Here is a 16,270-nt window from a genome sequence, read left to right as displayed (position 1 = left end):
AATCGATTTAAATAATGCGTTATTTGGAGCTTTAGCTTATTAGAAATACATAGTCGTGCAGTATCGACCGCTCTGAATCATTTTGTTAAATCTTGGGTTTGGGAGTCGGTAAAGACCGCAATTCGAGAAACGAGTTCCTAGGATCTTGATAAAAGGAGAGAAATTAATTTTGTGAAATTCGGCGATAAAAATTGATAACTTGCAGGAGTAAAAATGTCGTAATTTGTAGGAAACAAAAGATCGTCGTCCAGTACTGAGCGATTATTTAATTAATAGATTTATAACGTTAAAAGAAAAGACATTTAGATATTAGAACACACAGCTTTGTTCAAATTTGATTTTTACATTTACCACAAGTAAAGTAATTAATATTTTCTTGGTAGGTGCATTCGACGTGCGCGCAGCCTTCGCATACGTCGTGTTTAGAGCATTGAAAGCCTTAGCGGCCTGTTTCTGGGTCATTTTATTTTCGAGCAGTAGCTTCAAAGCCGCATTCACGTTCTTCTCTGGCCATTTTCCTTCCGCTTTGGAATTTCAGACATTTTTCCGCGGCAAAACGTGGAAGGAAGATTAAACGAACGTCTTCTAATTTAATTTCAGTTTCCAACAGATCGAATTTATAGATAAAAAAAATTCCATCTCTGCCGATCGTCGCTGAAACGTCTGTACCGAAACGTTTCACATCATAATTTACGTAACGTATAAAGAATATTGAAAAATTGCGGCTGTTAATTACGCTTAGTAAACTAGATACAGTACACGTAATAGAGAAAGATCATTTGCTTATCCGAGGAACAGAGTATCGGCTGTAGAGAATAAGTTTTAGTACTCGGAATATCAACGTGTACGTGTAACGTGTCAGAACAGTGAGAAGAATTTACCGAATTATTCTATGACCACGATCCTACAAATATCGTATAATACGTACAAGTTGATAGTTTAGAAATAAAAAAAGAAAAGGATATGGATAGTATCTCGTACAATGGACAGCGTGTTCGAGTAGGCGAAAGTGCAACTGCAATGCAAACGATGCGATGCGTGAATTTCCATTAATACAGCGTCATATCCGTCACGTAGGCGCGAGAAAATTGTATTTAACGGTACCTAACGCGATGTATATTACAAAAGTCGTTCATTTCGACGGAATTATACGTTAACGAAGTAAATTATACGAACAATACGATCGATTCCGCAATTTATTACACCGGCTGTCGCTCCGCCGATAATTAAGGTAATTTCATCTAGTTAACGTTAATTATAAGGGATTCATATTTAATATTTTCTCATCACCTGGAACAAGTGAAACGTTCCGTTGAACGTTCCGTGATAATCGTTATTGCCTTAATTGGATGCATTCCATCATTCAACATTTTCCAGATGCCTCCCTGTAATTTCGCAATTGGATAATGAATCGAGTCTCCGTTCCATTTATGCGGCTGCAGAATGCCAAAAACGTTTTTAGTCTTGCCGTGAAAATGCGCTAATAGACGTTTGCCATCGCGTGTTCCGCGAAACTGTTTTTACGCGGGTCATTCGGTTGCCAATGTTTAGCTCCGCTCTTCAAACTTTCGCATACTTGGCCGATACGTCTTCATTTTTATGAAACAGTTTTCCCAGTTCCCAATGATACGAGCAAAGTTTTCTTTTCGAACGTCCATCAAGGACAGAGACGACGAAACGGAACCGCAAATCGATTCGTAGCCTCACGATCGCTCGATAGATCGTTCGGATCTCGCGTCCTATCGCATTCTCGTCTCGATTAACATTACGCGTTGGCAAATTTATTTTACAATCCTGTGAGATCCTTCCGTTTTATGCTATTGCCATTTGCCACTGTTCATTTGGCGTAAGGAAACAGGTTGGTTCGCTTGCTCGTCGAAAGGAGAAACGTTAAGGCACGAGCGATTACTGTCGGCAGAGCCGTACGGCGAAAAGCCAAGGAGGCGGAGGTAGCGAATAATTAAACACGGTAATGTCTGAACATTAGAGCAGATGATGACGTCATCAAACCCGGAGCCACCCTCGAGAACAGCCTCTATCGAGAAAGCCTCGTGAAATTTGCCGTCCGTGCAACCCTCGACCAGGTTCAGGAACGGGTTTCAGCGGTATTACCGTCATTATTCTTACCCTTGCTACCACCTTTTCACCATGACTTAACATTTTTCCAGTTAAAAACATATGAAAATAAAGGTAGAGCCGTTGGGATACTACTTTGTTCGTCGAGTAAAAATTTTCAACTGTGGCAACGAATAACTCGGCGATATTACGGCGATAGATGGTATAGAAGGTAATTAAAACGGATAATCAAATTTCGATATCGTATTTCAGTATTTTTTGTCTTAAAGATGTAGGTTTCTTAGGTTTCTTAAACCTAAAAGCAAGTCGTACGTACATATTCGTTGTTAAACTATTTTTCAGATTTTAAACGCTTTTACATTCGCTTTGAAATTTCCAAAGAACGATCGTTACACTCGTATTTTGCTGAGAGAAGTTTCAAGAACAGTTTGGTTGGGATATGTTGAAGCAATTACTCGAAGGAAAACTCTACATCTTCATTTATGTATATCCGTGACCCGGAGACTGCTATTACGTAGAATAGAATTTAGTGAAACAAAAATATTGTAAATAAGGGGAGCTCCATATTATTGTGCTCCTGAATATAAATTATGTTTTGGGTTGCAAGGTCTAGAAACAAAGGAACTAATAAATAGATTTTTATTTATGTTCCTTGTAGCCTTTAGTTAGAGCTATAAGATTATTCGATCCTATGGAGGATCCTATAGAGGCTATAAGATTATATAACCTTCTGATAATGTCCTTTTGCTATAAATATATGAACGCGTTCCCTATCGGTTCTATTGTATTCTAACACTATGAGAGTAAAGATCTGGATCAGCATAAATGTATACATTATACTTATACCTTTATTTATTTAAATATATTTTTCTATTACAAATTCATCCACTCGTTCTTCTATCAGTCAACCTAAACAGGATATACGTACATCACGGTAAATCGTACGCGTAATAAGATAGCGTCGGCATGACTTATTCCAATATCGAGTAGGCAAACATCCTTTATTTATTATCTGTGGGCGAAAGCTGCAAATAAGCTCAGCGTCTTTATCGGCAAGCTTTCCTCGAAGATGATGTCCTGCTGGTTCCGACAGTCCACCGTCACTGTATATACACTATACGTACATAGATATATCGACGCAACAGGAGAGTATCCTTGAGTAAGTTTCCAGCATTTTTCTGATACTTGGTCAGTGTGTCAGACAAAAATTGCACGACATCCAGGGTTGATATACGATACTCTTGTGCGTCTGACCTTGCTGTTACTTTGAAACCTCCTGTCTACCACATGTTAAAATTCTTTAACGGATACCTCAACTTTTTATTACATGTTCTTGCAGCTGATATTTATATACCTTATTACATATCTTTGAATTTCAAAATTCGACGTACTGCGACATCAGCGTTATTCCATGTACACGTAAGACACGACAGTGACGCGTAAAGGTATTTTTCACGATGTTATTAGTCCTATGACATCGTCGAATCACAAGGTCGCAGTTTACTATTCCCAGAACAAGGAATAAAATAATAAATGAATAAGAAACGAAGGTATCTGTTGGCAAATTTTAACACAGGAGCTTGCGCCACCGCAAGGTCAGATACACAGCACCACCTTATATCCTCTTCGATATCGTGCAACGTTTGTACAAAAGATATTCTTGTATCGTTCGTGTCTGTCCAGATATTTGTGCAGTTCGAGATAAACCGGACACACTGTACACGTAGAAACAACAAACACCCATACGTCTCGATATTCTGTCGGAAAATTTACGATTTACTTTGGGAACAGATACACTTCCGACGTGCCCGGAAGTCTATAGGTATAGCACTTTGCTCTAATTATCGTCCAGTGCGAATGTTTAGCATCTTTTGTTCGAACCAGGCAAAAGAAGCAAAGTACTTTTCATTTTCGGAAGAGGTCTTAAATCACGACCGCGCCAGAACGTAACGTAGGGCGGAAATTCGTGCTCGACCGTAATTTGCACGGATCGCGGACCAAGCTGCTGGGACACGAAAACGCTCGGCTGCGCCGCCACCCCTGTGAAAAGAGCATGGAGAGGGATAAAATGTCACGCGGGGTGAAGCGCATTACCATACGCTACGAACCTGGAACGTATATAAGACTGGCTGTTTGGAGGGCCCAAATTAATTATTCTCTAACAGCTTCGAATGAGACTCGTTCGTCCTCTTTCTCCGTCTCTCTCGTTGCTTTCCTTCTGTCGTCTTTCGTTGCAAGCTCATTGTGTTTCCTACGATCGCGGAACTCCCGATGTAGTGACTCGCTTTTCAGCACCATAGCGAGAGCGAGAGAGAAAGAGAGAGAGGAAGAGGGAGGATTGAGAGTGTGTGTAACAACGGCATTCACCGCTGCAAATGAAATTTTTCTAATCACGTTCGACTTAAAAATCAAGACAGGTTTCGTTTATTTTCATATCATCGTTCAACCAACCAAGGTAACGATCGAAGACGTAGTGGAAAAATTTTAATGTCGCAACTCCACGATTACGTATCGGACGAATAACGAAACTAGTAATAGACTGATTCGATCCTGTGGTTCTGTTTTATGTATCTTCTCCGAAGAAATATGATAATTCGTCGTGTGTTTAGAGACTCGTATCAGGTAAAAATCATCGATGCGAAATAATAAATTCTATATTATGGAATATTCGCTTTATGTTATAGTTCGTTCGTTTTTACATGGTTTTCCTCTCTCGGCTCGTTCCTCTTTTATTACGCGGCAGAGCGTAATTTCAAACGAGAGTCTACATATTTTCACGAATCCTCTATACCGCTAGGCGCGTTGATTCTCTCTCGTCGATCTAGCGATAATTTTATTCGATTTATATCCGAACACCGAAACGTCATTTGACGATTCTCCATCATTTAAGCGCTCTTGAACGAATCATTTTTGATCACGTCGAAACAATTTCTTCTCGGATCGATTTTTCGCTCCGGAAAAAAGCACACTTTCCAAAAACGTAATTTTCTCGAATGTTTCGGCGCGGCAAACGAAAACCATGAGAATTTCAGGAAACAACGGGGGAAGCCGAGTCGCATACAACTCGGCAACATTTCCGATTTCAACACAGACAAGACACATTTTCCACGGGATGCAAAAGAAACCAACGGCATTGGCTTGCAGACAGAGTACGAAGGGTGGCGGGCTGCGGGTTTACAGGGGCGAGAAACGAGGATTGCAAGGGGTTCTGACCCAACAGTCGCGGTAGTCGTAGTCGGTCGCTTTGCTAGCGATCGGCAGTAACAAACGGGTTAGTGGAGCGGCAAACGTTTATCCTCGCTATTCTGAATCGTGATCCTTTTTGCGCAGCTAACTTTGAAATATGAATGAAAGGAAGTTCCGCGCGGCCTTGGCGACTAAGAAAAATATTTCCTATGTCCTGGATCGACGATTGCCAAAGAAACAAATCACAACGACATTGCTTTATCGAGTTGTATAAGCGAATTTTGCCCATCGAATCTATCGGTTAATTATATTGAAAACTGTCTTTGACCATAAATTCTTTGCGAATTTGTTATTTCCTTTATAATCGACTTACCGCTTGTATGGCGTTGAATTGCTGAAAAGTTTCGGTCAAAGTGCTACGCACGAAGGAGCGAATCGAATTTATGTTCAACTGTTAAGTCACTCATGACGTCATGTGACAGCGTCAAATTATAGAGACACGTTCGACGCGACGTTTCTACGTTTTGGAAAACTTTACACCTCAACGTTCGTCAACATCGCCGTATAAAATGAAAACGCATGTAGTTTATGTTGGCAACTATCCCATAGAAGAACTTGCAAATGTTGGTCGACGTTGTACCGCGATTTTATGGAAACCAATACGTAGGACACACAGGATATACAAGGCAAGTTGCCTGGAGTTTTATATTATACTGGTATCTCCGGTATCGAGAAAATTCTTCGTTTCCTTGTATATATCGAAGGGACGAAAATAAATTAGGTTCTGGTCAATATCTTATTTTACCTTAAAACGCCATTTCGAAGTTGGACGAGTGGTTGTGGGCATAGTTACCATTTACCGCGGCAAGTAAGATAGAGAAATTAGTGGAACGTGAATTTTGGGCACACGGTAAATTCTATAATCAGAGAAACTACGGGCAAAAGCTTCTCCAGGAAACCACGATAATTGATCCGAATTACAATTAGTATATTGTCTGAATGTTGTTTTGTAGTATACCGGCAAATTCAATTGGGAAATTTGCTAGTGTTGCGGGAACTCGGTGTTCGATAACATTCATCGAAACCAAAGGACGTAGAAACATATCGATAATTAATTTATGAGTTTCGCCTTGCAAATTCTGATGCCATGACGTATGCTGCTATGCGGTTTATACGAAGATGTCGAACAATCGTGAAACACTAAACAAGGACTAACATAATTCCGAGATTTTCTTTCGCTAATCGTTCGAGTTTGATCGAATCGATATCGTCTATGCGTTCGAATACGACTCGATAATTATTCGACTTTGATAATTGAAATTTGCCGAAAGTATTAGCATAATCAGGATACAACGAAACCGGTCGTGTCGCTATTCAACAAGCAAAAATATGTTTCCCAGGAATTTAATATTTCAGGAGAAATTATACTTTCAGATGAGAATAGAGGATCGACGGTCGCTAGAATCAGAAATGCAAATTCATTTTCAACGATACTCCCTCAGAAAAATGTAAATTGATTTCCTGCCACTACAGAATTGGATAGTTCCAAGTATATCGATTCTCTTCTCCATCTTTATTACTTTCCACCGCTATAACACGATTAGCGCTATTAGCTGGCCACTGATACTAGATTAATAAGCGCGTTTCATTACGTATTCATATTTCCATTCGTTATTTCATTTCGTTATTCCTTCGTTATTTATCATTAACACTTTGACTGCCACATTGGTCATATGTGGTCACGGTGTTGGCCACGGTGGTCATTGGTGACCACCGATAAGATAAACGTTCCATTGGGGAAGAATGTTGTCTTACGTCATCAATTTATTATTATTTTGCCATTATATGCTTTGAATAATAAAAATACTGCCGTGGTGTCCTAAGCGAAACATGTGATTTCGGCGCGGCAGTCCAAGTGTTAACGTAATTCCATGATTTTTCGAATCGTAGGCCAATCGATCAGATTCGGAGGATGACGAAGGAAATGTGTTCTATCTACTTGATAAACATCCTACTCTCTTTGAAGCTTCTGGGAATATCCAATTTCTATCAAATACACATATTTATAATAACATTTCGATAACTGAATGCAAAGTATACTTTATATAACATTACTTGTGCGTAAATATCGTGAACAAGAAATAATTAAATACGACGGAAACCATGAACAACGATATGAAGAATATGGTTTGATTATTGATGGTTTGATTAATTATCGGTATTCCACGTATGTGAGCAAACGATTGATAAAGTAAGAGACGAAGAAAAGAAAAGGATGGGAAATGTAATTGCAGCGTAAAGACTAGCTATGAAACGTGGCCAAAGTTAATCCGTGCATTTTCGAAACACCAGTCATATTCCGGATGTCGCTTTCAACTTGCGCTTCCTGTTATTAGAGAAACAAATGAATTCTGCTGATGTTCGTTTATCAAGGACAGATGCGGAACGCCCAGGAAACATTCCTCCACGATTTTGTACGATGAATATTCATTCCCCCTAAGCACACCTGTATCTGCCCGTTCTGTCTAACTCTATACTTAGAATCAATTAGAATGATACATGATTCGCGTGCGATGCTCTCATTATGAATGGCTGTTCCAGGCTTGTCGGAAGGCAACCGCAGATTATAAATTTATCGAGTTATCGCTGGCGAAGAAAAATTGCGTCTACGTGCGCACCCATCCTCGGTTTACTCTCTCGTTGCTATGCTTGTCGTGTGGGATCACTCGCTTTCGTGTTTCGACATCGTTCAAATATCCTATTATTGCCTTTTCACGTTTCAACAAATTACAATCAAAGTTCGACAAAAGTCTTACCGAGACTATCCTGTAAGTTGGCTAAACTTTTCCTACCTCTACAACTTCCTCGCCGTGCGTTCTTTTCCATCTGCTTGTTACGTATGTATTATAGTATACGCACATAGTATACGCACATGTATTATAGTATACGCACCTCTTATACATATACGCACACGTACGATGTATTCTATTGGGTTGGCAACTAAGTGGTTGCGGATTTTGTCATTAGGTGGTATTGACAAAATCCGCATCCACTTAGTTGCCAACCCAATATTATATCTCGACGAATTCCAAAGAATTGGCCATCGCTTGGAATTTTCCGATGGTTGGTTAAAAAAGATTGTATATCTTATCCACGGTGTCCTAAATTCTTGTAAAGCCAGTAATATTTTTTTGGTAAAAATTTTATAATTATTTTATATGTTATAATGTACGATGCCACTCATCGATGATGCCATTTATGGTAAAAGCCAGAAAAGAAACGTAAAGATGTAATTTAACGGAAAACAGAATTGCTACGGAGACACACGCTTTTTAAATAAATAAAATTATGGAAATTTCGGTCAGTGTGTAACATATTTGATCGTTGAGTCGACGCGCAAACGTGCCAACGCTAGCCCAAGCTAACGTTGCCGCGTTTTCGCGAATGAGACGAGACATTTCCAAGCTGGCAATCGCAGATCGGTCGATTCTTGACCAACGGAATGAATCACGACCACCCGGACATTGCGAAAATCGTGCAAGTCCACGCGCGTCGTACGTCATTAACGCACGTCCGATAATAAAGTCCTTTACGTGTTTGTGCACAGTTACATCGCGGGACAACGTCGATGACGTTGGGATATTGCACGCTTTTTGTTAGTCCGTTGCTTGCCCACCCCGGTAATCAGTTTAATTGTAATTGGAAATCTGCCAAATGAACTGTAATCCGAGATCGAATGCGCTCGCCATAATTTAACCGAGACCACTTTGGTCGGATGATATAACGTAGATCAAGAATGACGCCGCTGACAACGCAAAACTACTCCGCAGAGAATTAACGCCGCAATTCGAGCGTGATTACTACCTCACATGTTCCCGTATTATTCGGCTATTTTAACGCGTTCGTCGACCATTTCTCCGCTTAAAGTATTTTTAAGTGGCTCTTACGTATCGCTAAAATGATATAATCACGCGATTCCTATACGCGTCGTAGTACCTGTACTTTTCCTAATTTTCAACGACTTCTACTGCAGTGAGTTTCGTCGACCACGCACGTATCTACTCATTGTTAGCTAAGGTGTTCGATCTGGTCGATGTCCAGATTTTTCCAAGTTCAATTTTCTTGAAAATAAGGTACCTCGATCGAGAAAGATTAAAAGATCCCACTCTACGTTTCCTTGGAACAATTTCCATTGCTTCCAGAATTATATACAGTCTCGCACTTGCATCGTTGCTTTTATCCACCTACGTATTAGACGATGATGAACAAAATGGAGATAAGAGATAACAGTTTCTCTATTTGTTTCGACAACGCGGCGGTAGACACGGGCGTTGATGCGCTGCGCTGTGGTGTAGGCTACGTGGTACGTGCAGTCGTCCTAGCTACTGCAATAGTTTAACAGATTCATGGCCGCATTTGCAATGCATCGAAAAACGATGGCATTCAATTCGAGCGGCATGTTTGGCTCGGCCAGATATTGAATTCTACGCGTTCGACTGGCCGGATTACGACGGCACGATTTAACTTTTAAAACGTTTAAGCGTCGCGCTGTTTGCCCGTCGCTTCTTTCGTCACGCGACGCCAAGCGACGCCAAGCATCGCGTCGTCGCGTAACGAACGGCCTTTATTTGCCCATTGCGTTCATCCCCGTTGTTACAACTTCGCTTCTATACTTCGTACTTGTTTTCCCGGACGTAAAAATGCCAAGTCGTCCAGTGTAGTTTTCCTCTCTTCAACTTTTATTTCTATCGATTTTTCCTTAACTATTAGGTTGCTCGAAAAGTGTGTTTCTTTTACAGACACGTTTTTTACAACAACGCATCTTTATACAAACACGAAATCTAATCTGTTGTGATCTTTATTTTGACAGGACAAAATGGATCGATAAAATTCGATAAAATAATATAAAACGAAAAATGTGCATTCATTATTTTCTCATAAAATGGAAAAATCTTTTCGGACGACCTAACATTTCCCGTTACATTGGAAATTATATAATTACACGCTTTTAAAACGTGTGTCTCCGCGATAAATAAAATTTAATATCCCATTTGCTTTTTGTTTCGGTAACGAGTTATCACTCGTTAATCGTCAACTGTAAATCACTCTGCAAAGCAATTAAGTGTAACGAATATCGAATAATCGGGTTTACCGATTAACCGTACGTGTTGTACGATAATTAATCGCGTTACATTTCGCTGAATCTTTCGCCGATTAAGCATCTCTGTTTTTTAATCCGAAGGTCTATGCCGATGCTTGTATTCCATCTGATATCATACTCTCGACTGAACAGGCAAACCGAGCAACGCTATGCACGCAAACCAATAACATCCATCCTTCTGCGACTTTCTACATACATACTATGCCTATACATACAGTATGCAGGCCCAAGTATAATAAAAATACAATGGACAAGCGGTGATTGCTTATGCAAAGACGTATATAAACCGTAGTATACATTTTTTTTTTTTTTTTAATCTGACTTAATACTCGATGAAATTTGGCATAGCAATTTTGACACTGCCCTTCTTTCAAGGCTTCATTTCCATATACGGCACATAACTTCTTGCGTGCTTGCGATTTTTCCCTTTTCGGAAATAATACAATAAAATATGTCTGAAATGCGCGTCTTGTTCTTTCATTTTTAAATCGAGATAAAAACGAAACTAAACGACTAGTCGATATAATTTTTTTTTACTAAATTAAAGGTGGAAGTTCAAACAACAAGAAAACAATATAGACGAGGTGCTTTAAACACGTTGACAAAACAAAAGAACGTGCCAAGACCACCTATTGACAAAATCCGCAATCGCTTAGTTGCCCAGCCAATAATCGATTTTGCACCTGTATAATTAACGATAAGATACTATAATATTGCCTTTATTGATAATATCTACGGTTAACTTCCACAGGATAATCGAGTCACTGGAGTTGTTTGAGTTACAACGTCAGTTTCCACTTGATAAGATGATACAGGCAATTTTATTAATAATTCATTTCGCAGTATTTTCGTTGACTTTGGCCACGAACTAAGATGGTAGAGTCGTGTTTAGACAGAGAAACACGTTTATTAGTAATGGATTTAGTGGAAGAAAGGTGAGAAGAAAATTTTAGGAAAAGACAAAGCGTTCGTATAATAGATGGCGATTTGCGGTTATTGTTCGCAAGGGTTGATAGTGTTTCACAATCCTCTTAGCGGCTCACAACCGCTTTTCCCACAAAATGTCACTATTCGATACCGCCACACCACCTTACCATCGGAAATTACGAAAGCTTTAACGGAGATGAGTGCGCTTACGTTAGTACCGAGTGCTACGCACACCACAACGATCTACAGAGTGTTTCACAGGATGTAATTAAAGGTTTAACCAGAAACGATTCCGTGGAAGGATGTTACGCATACTGTACCTACGTGCAGAGTAGTTAACTTTCGGAGCAACATAACGTATGGTAAATACGTACGCGTACAAATTTCTGTTCAAAAGCTTTTAATAGAATTTCTGCGAAAGGACGACAAATATAGCATAAAGAACAGAAATAATGGTCATTTACACGTGGATAATGTATGTACAATAGATAAATAATAAACACGTGCTCCGTGTCTGACGAGTACGCTCGTTTACATTTTGCCACAGATTTTAGACGCGCGCTCTTCAAAGAGCAAATTGACAAGTCGAAAATTGACCTACGCGATTCGCTACGTAACAGTTTTCTAAATAACGTCACGATAGATAAATGTAATCTTGTAATGTTCTGCTTGAAGGTTCGTACGAGCAGCGAGGAAACCGCAGAAAGAAGAGGAAGAGAGGAGAAAGATGAGTTGCAACGTAATGGAGACATCAACTGAGGTGTGAAACGTCGGGTACGAAGGGTAGATGTGGCAATGAGGGGATGGTAGGGATGACTATAAACCACGGAAGACAATAGCTGCTTCGGTAATAGAATAACGCGAGACCACGGCATGTCCGATACCGATTCAATTAATGCCGTTATCCAGAGAGATCCTGCATGCGCGGCTTTTGATCGCGGGCCATCCCCCTCCCTCTATTCGTCGCTCGCCAACCTTTGCCCCCGACTCTTGGTCGCGTCGCGTCGCGTCGTTCATTGAAGCAGGCTTGGATATTCGATCGGATAGATTGCCGTTGTTGTTCAATATCCTAGGCAGCCGGCGACGATAAAGCCTGCATTCGCCGATGGATGCTCAGTACCGTGCTGCTTCCGAGATTTAATTATTACCATGTTGTTCAGGCACGATCAGAAATTTCTCTTGCGAAATTACGAGTTTTGAATTCGTGCGACGATATTACTCTCGTGGTACGATGTTTGTAACGAAAGAAACCGACACCGAGTACGTCGTTTATGGCGAAGCAGAACGAAGACAAATATTTTGTCGCGGTACTAGCTTCAATCTCAGTGACGATTACCAACGATCCATAGATCGTATCGTTCTTGTTATTTCAATATTTAACTGTAACATTTTATAGCCTGTGTCTCGTTGCTCTCGCGTTCTTGAAATTGATCGCAACTACTCCGATATAAATAATAATTATTTTACGCAACGCGTGTAAAGAAGATGAATTGCCGAAGATGAATTAGTAATTCGAACAGCGAACAGTCGGTCACTGAGTCTATTATAAATGTACGAGCGATATAGTTGACCGATATCAAGCACGACGCTGATGGGGATTCAAACTATTCTCCACTTATCTCTCTCCGCTCATTTCGTTGTTAATGTCAGTGACTTTATTGTCCTGACAGCTGTGTCATTTTCGTATACATAGATTATGCGCGGATGAACCTGTCAGGCAATGGTTTTACATAGTAGAAATTCGTAACAATAAGCCACTATTAAAATACATTGGGAGGTACTAGTAAGTACTCTTGTAAGACACTAGCAACGTTTTACAAGAAAGATACGCGTCAAATGACTCGTCAAATGACAAATGAAAGTACATCTTATAAATATGTACTTACAAGTATTTAGATAAATAGACATACATGTACAAGTAGCTTGGGAACTGAATTAATTTGCAATTGATAAACAAAGGATAGTAGTCTTAGACGTCAGCAAACTTAATCAACGGAATATAAACAAAATATCACTTGAATCGGCTCTTTGCATCTAGTCCATAATTTTAATTCAATTAATACACACGCACACGTATATGGATATACACATGTTACAAGGCTAAAAGTAAGAAGTTAGCGTAATTGCTCGGTTATGATTACTAATATTTAACGAGCAATCGCATGGATTTCATTCATCTAGGTTTGCAGCGCTCTGAAGCAAAGTTTGTCACCCTCCTGTTTCTCATGTTGGAACAACTTGCTAGTGTAAACGAAATGAAAACTTCGGCTCTGCTAGCTGCGCAAACATTTAAATTCAGTCTTGTTTGCCTTAAGTATTATTACGATACTTCTGCATTCGTTAACGGCTGAAAACACAGACGAATATAAGGCGGACTTTCGAAGAGCTTGAGAAAACTGCTGACGGATGATTACCGCGCTAACAGTTGCTGAATACCTGCAAACGTTTTCACGCGTGAAAGCATAGCGAACTGTGTTTGGCGTTTATTGTTAAATATTTTTCTGAAGAATATTTTTCTCGTTACCAAAGATCGATCTATCAGCGTTCCACAAAAACTTGATACAAGATGATCAAAACGAAAGATTCTTACGAGGATATTAAAAGCGTTCAATATTTTTAGTAATGGTATCCGTCGTGATATCAAAGCTTAACATTGAATGGATTCAAAATCAAATGTGAGGTACGTAGAAAATGAAAAACATGTAGAAACGCCAACCTGTATCTCTTTATTACGGATAACACGTATTACTAAAAATATTAGACGCCTTTAACATCCTCGTAAGAGTTTTCGATCTGTTGCATCAAGATTTTCTCAATGAAATTACGCGTTCTTTTCCGCAAAGGCATAAATTCAGTTCCGAAAGCGATAAGAGATACAGCTACAAACGCGAGAAAGAGAATTTAAGGCGCGCGTGAAACGAAAGTCATGGCTCTCCACTTCGCTTTTTCTAGATTCTGTTTTTCTTTAATTTTCCCCGTTGATTCTAAACTACTAAATAAATCTGGTTTAAATGGCATTTTAAATTTTATTCCGCTTCCAAATTTATTCCACTCTCTTCCTCTCTCTCTCTCTCTCTTTCGGAATTACATATGTACGACGTCGTTTCTTCGTCTGTTTTCCAAATTGTGAAACAGAAAAAGGCTCAGAAAGTAACTTTAGGAAGAAACGGTAAAAGAAGCTGTGTATAACAACGTACATACATATATGTATGTATATCGACGAGCTTGGCTGTTTGCGAAGGCGTCTAGTAAAATATACACCGTAGAATGGTTCAATTTCCTCGGAAGTTGGATGATCTCGAAAAATATGGCCTCTCCTTGAGTTATACGGAACTGTGCATGCAGGTCAGCATGATGTGGCCACCTTCGCTTGTACACACGTAACCGCTACAGACACGTGCATGCACGAACCTGCACCGTGCATTATACATAGTATAATACCTTGTTCCATATTTTAGAATTTTTATACGTATATATAGTTGCCATAGTCTTTATGTCATTTATGCTTAAACAATTCATAATATGTATATCACCGAGACACGCGTTTATAAATACATATGTATACATACGATATATGTATATACCTATTGTAATTCTATTTTAAGTTACCTCGATATAATAGAGTAGCCGTGAATAATTCTTCAACGATTTTACTGTAATATCGCCAATTAATTAGTAAGCTAATACACGTGCGCACGTGTATTACCTTAAATATTAAATAATCGCAGCATAAACTTATTTACGAGATAGTTGACTTCCACCGTTTGAAACCTCCTCTTCAAAAGAAATACATATTCAAAACGAAGATCATTTTTTTCGCGTGAAACACTTCGCGAGTATCGTAGTGGCACACATGCATATTTATTTCTTTCCACAGAGCGTTCCTCGAGACTTTTTTTTATCCATCTGCGTCGTTTTGCGGAATAATAACATGTATATATATCGTTACTTGGTTCGGTCCGACGATAGAGGACAAGTGTTTCAACAAAATTAGATATTCGTTCAATGAATTACGTCGCTTACTGCGCCATCGTGCAAGCACATCCAAATGGATGAGAATTATTTGAAGACCTTCCTAAGATAATATATTTCACGGATATGCGCGCTAATACGTACGCGTTTAATAAAGGCAAGCGGTTTCAGCTAAAATTTGCCGAGAAGAAGGAAAAAGGGAGTGAATGAAAGAAAGAAGGCGACGTTTTCGAGACTGTAACTCGCGGCTGAACGATGGACAATCACTCACGAAGCGGTGCGGTAATTCCAAAATACCGCCACAAGCGTTCCACAATAGTATGGTAATGCGAACGTCAGCCGTCAACTACTTGATTGCGCATTGTTGTTTGTATTGTACGTTCCGGTCTGGCGTCGCGTACAATCGCCCACTTTCGCGGAACATTCGCACGAAAGCGAACAAACCCAGCAACGAATCGCATCTACTGTTTGTAACTGCGGCCTGCCTTCTCCGCTGCATGCTTCTTTATCGCTACTTATTTCGCTATAACGAGAAACGATGAAATAACAAATAGTCTCCCTTACCAATAACGAGAAATGATAAAATAACAAATAATCTTATCCAGCTATAAGGAGAACAGCAATTTTTTCCCTACACGATATACGGTATAGCGGTATTGTTGTACGTGTGTATAGAAATTGCTCGAAAAATCGTATTGCTTTTGCTTGCTTTCTAATAGAAGATCGATAGAAACTTTCTATCAACGAACGTTCTAAAGGAAACTGGTCGTTCGCGCTCTGCTGGAAATGGCTAGGCCCTTTGAAGATTCCAGGAAAACGCGTTAGTGGATAGTTATTAAACGAAAAAGCTGCAACTTTCCCTGCTTAAGGATGTCTTAAGAGTGTCACGGTAAATGTAGAGGAAATCCAGTAACTTGCTCGCTAAGGGTACGGTGGCCATGGTTGGAA

The 16,270-nt window shown here is 39.6% G+C and overlaps 1 protein-coding gene and 1 long non-coding RNA gene across 2 annotated transcripts in view; one reads left to right on the top strand and one right to left on the bottom strand.

The window, feature by feature from the left end:
- Positions 1-15,088, top strand: part of LOC100647538 (ATP-dependent helicase brm) — a 45,418-nt gene extending 30,330 nt beyond the window's left edge. The window contains exon 16 of the transcript XR_007225010.1: positions 12,026-15,088. The gene's annotated coding sequence lies outside the window, so the exon portion shown is untranslated. The remainder of the gene's footprint in view (positions 1-12,025) is intronic.
- LOC125385580 overlaps positions 1-16,270 on the bottom strand; it is an 82,319-nt gene that overhangs the window by 12,257 nt on the left and 53,792 nt on the right. The gene's annotated exons all lie outside the window — the stretch shown is intronic.

The sequence above is a fragment of the Bombus terrestris genome, chromosome 8, assembly GCF_910591885.1.
Source record: "Bombus terrestris chromosome 8, iyBomTerr1.2, whole genome shotgun sequence".
In the NCBI taxonomy this organism is placed as follows: Eukaryota; Metazoa; Arthropoda; class Insecta; order Hymenoptera; family Apidae; genus Bombus; species Bombus terrestris.
The sequence above is the reverse complement of the archived record's forward strand: the minus strand, read 5'-3'. Positions and strand labels throughout refer to the sequence as shown.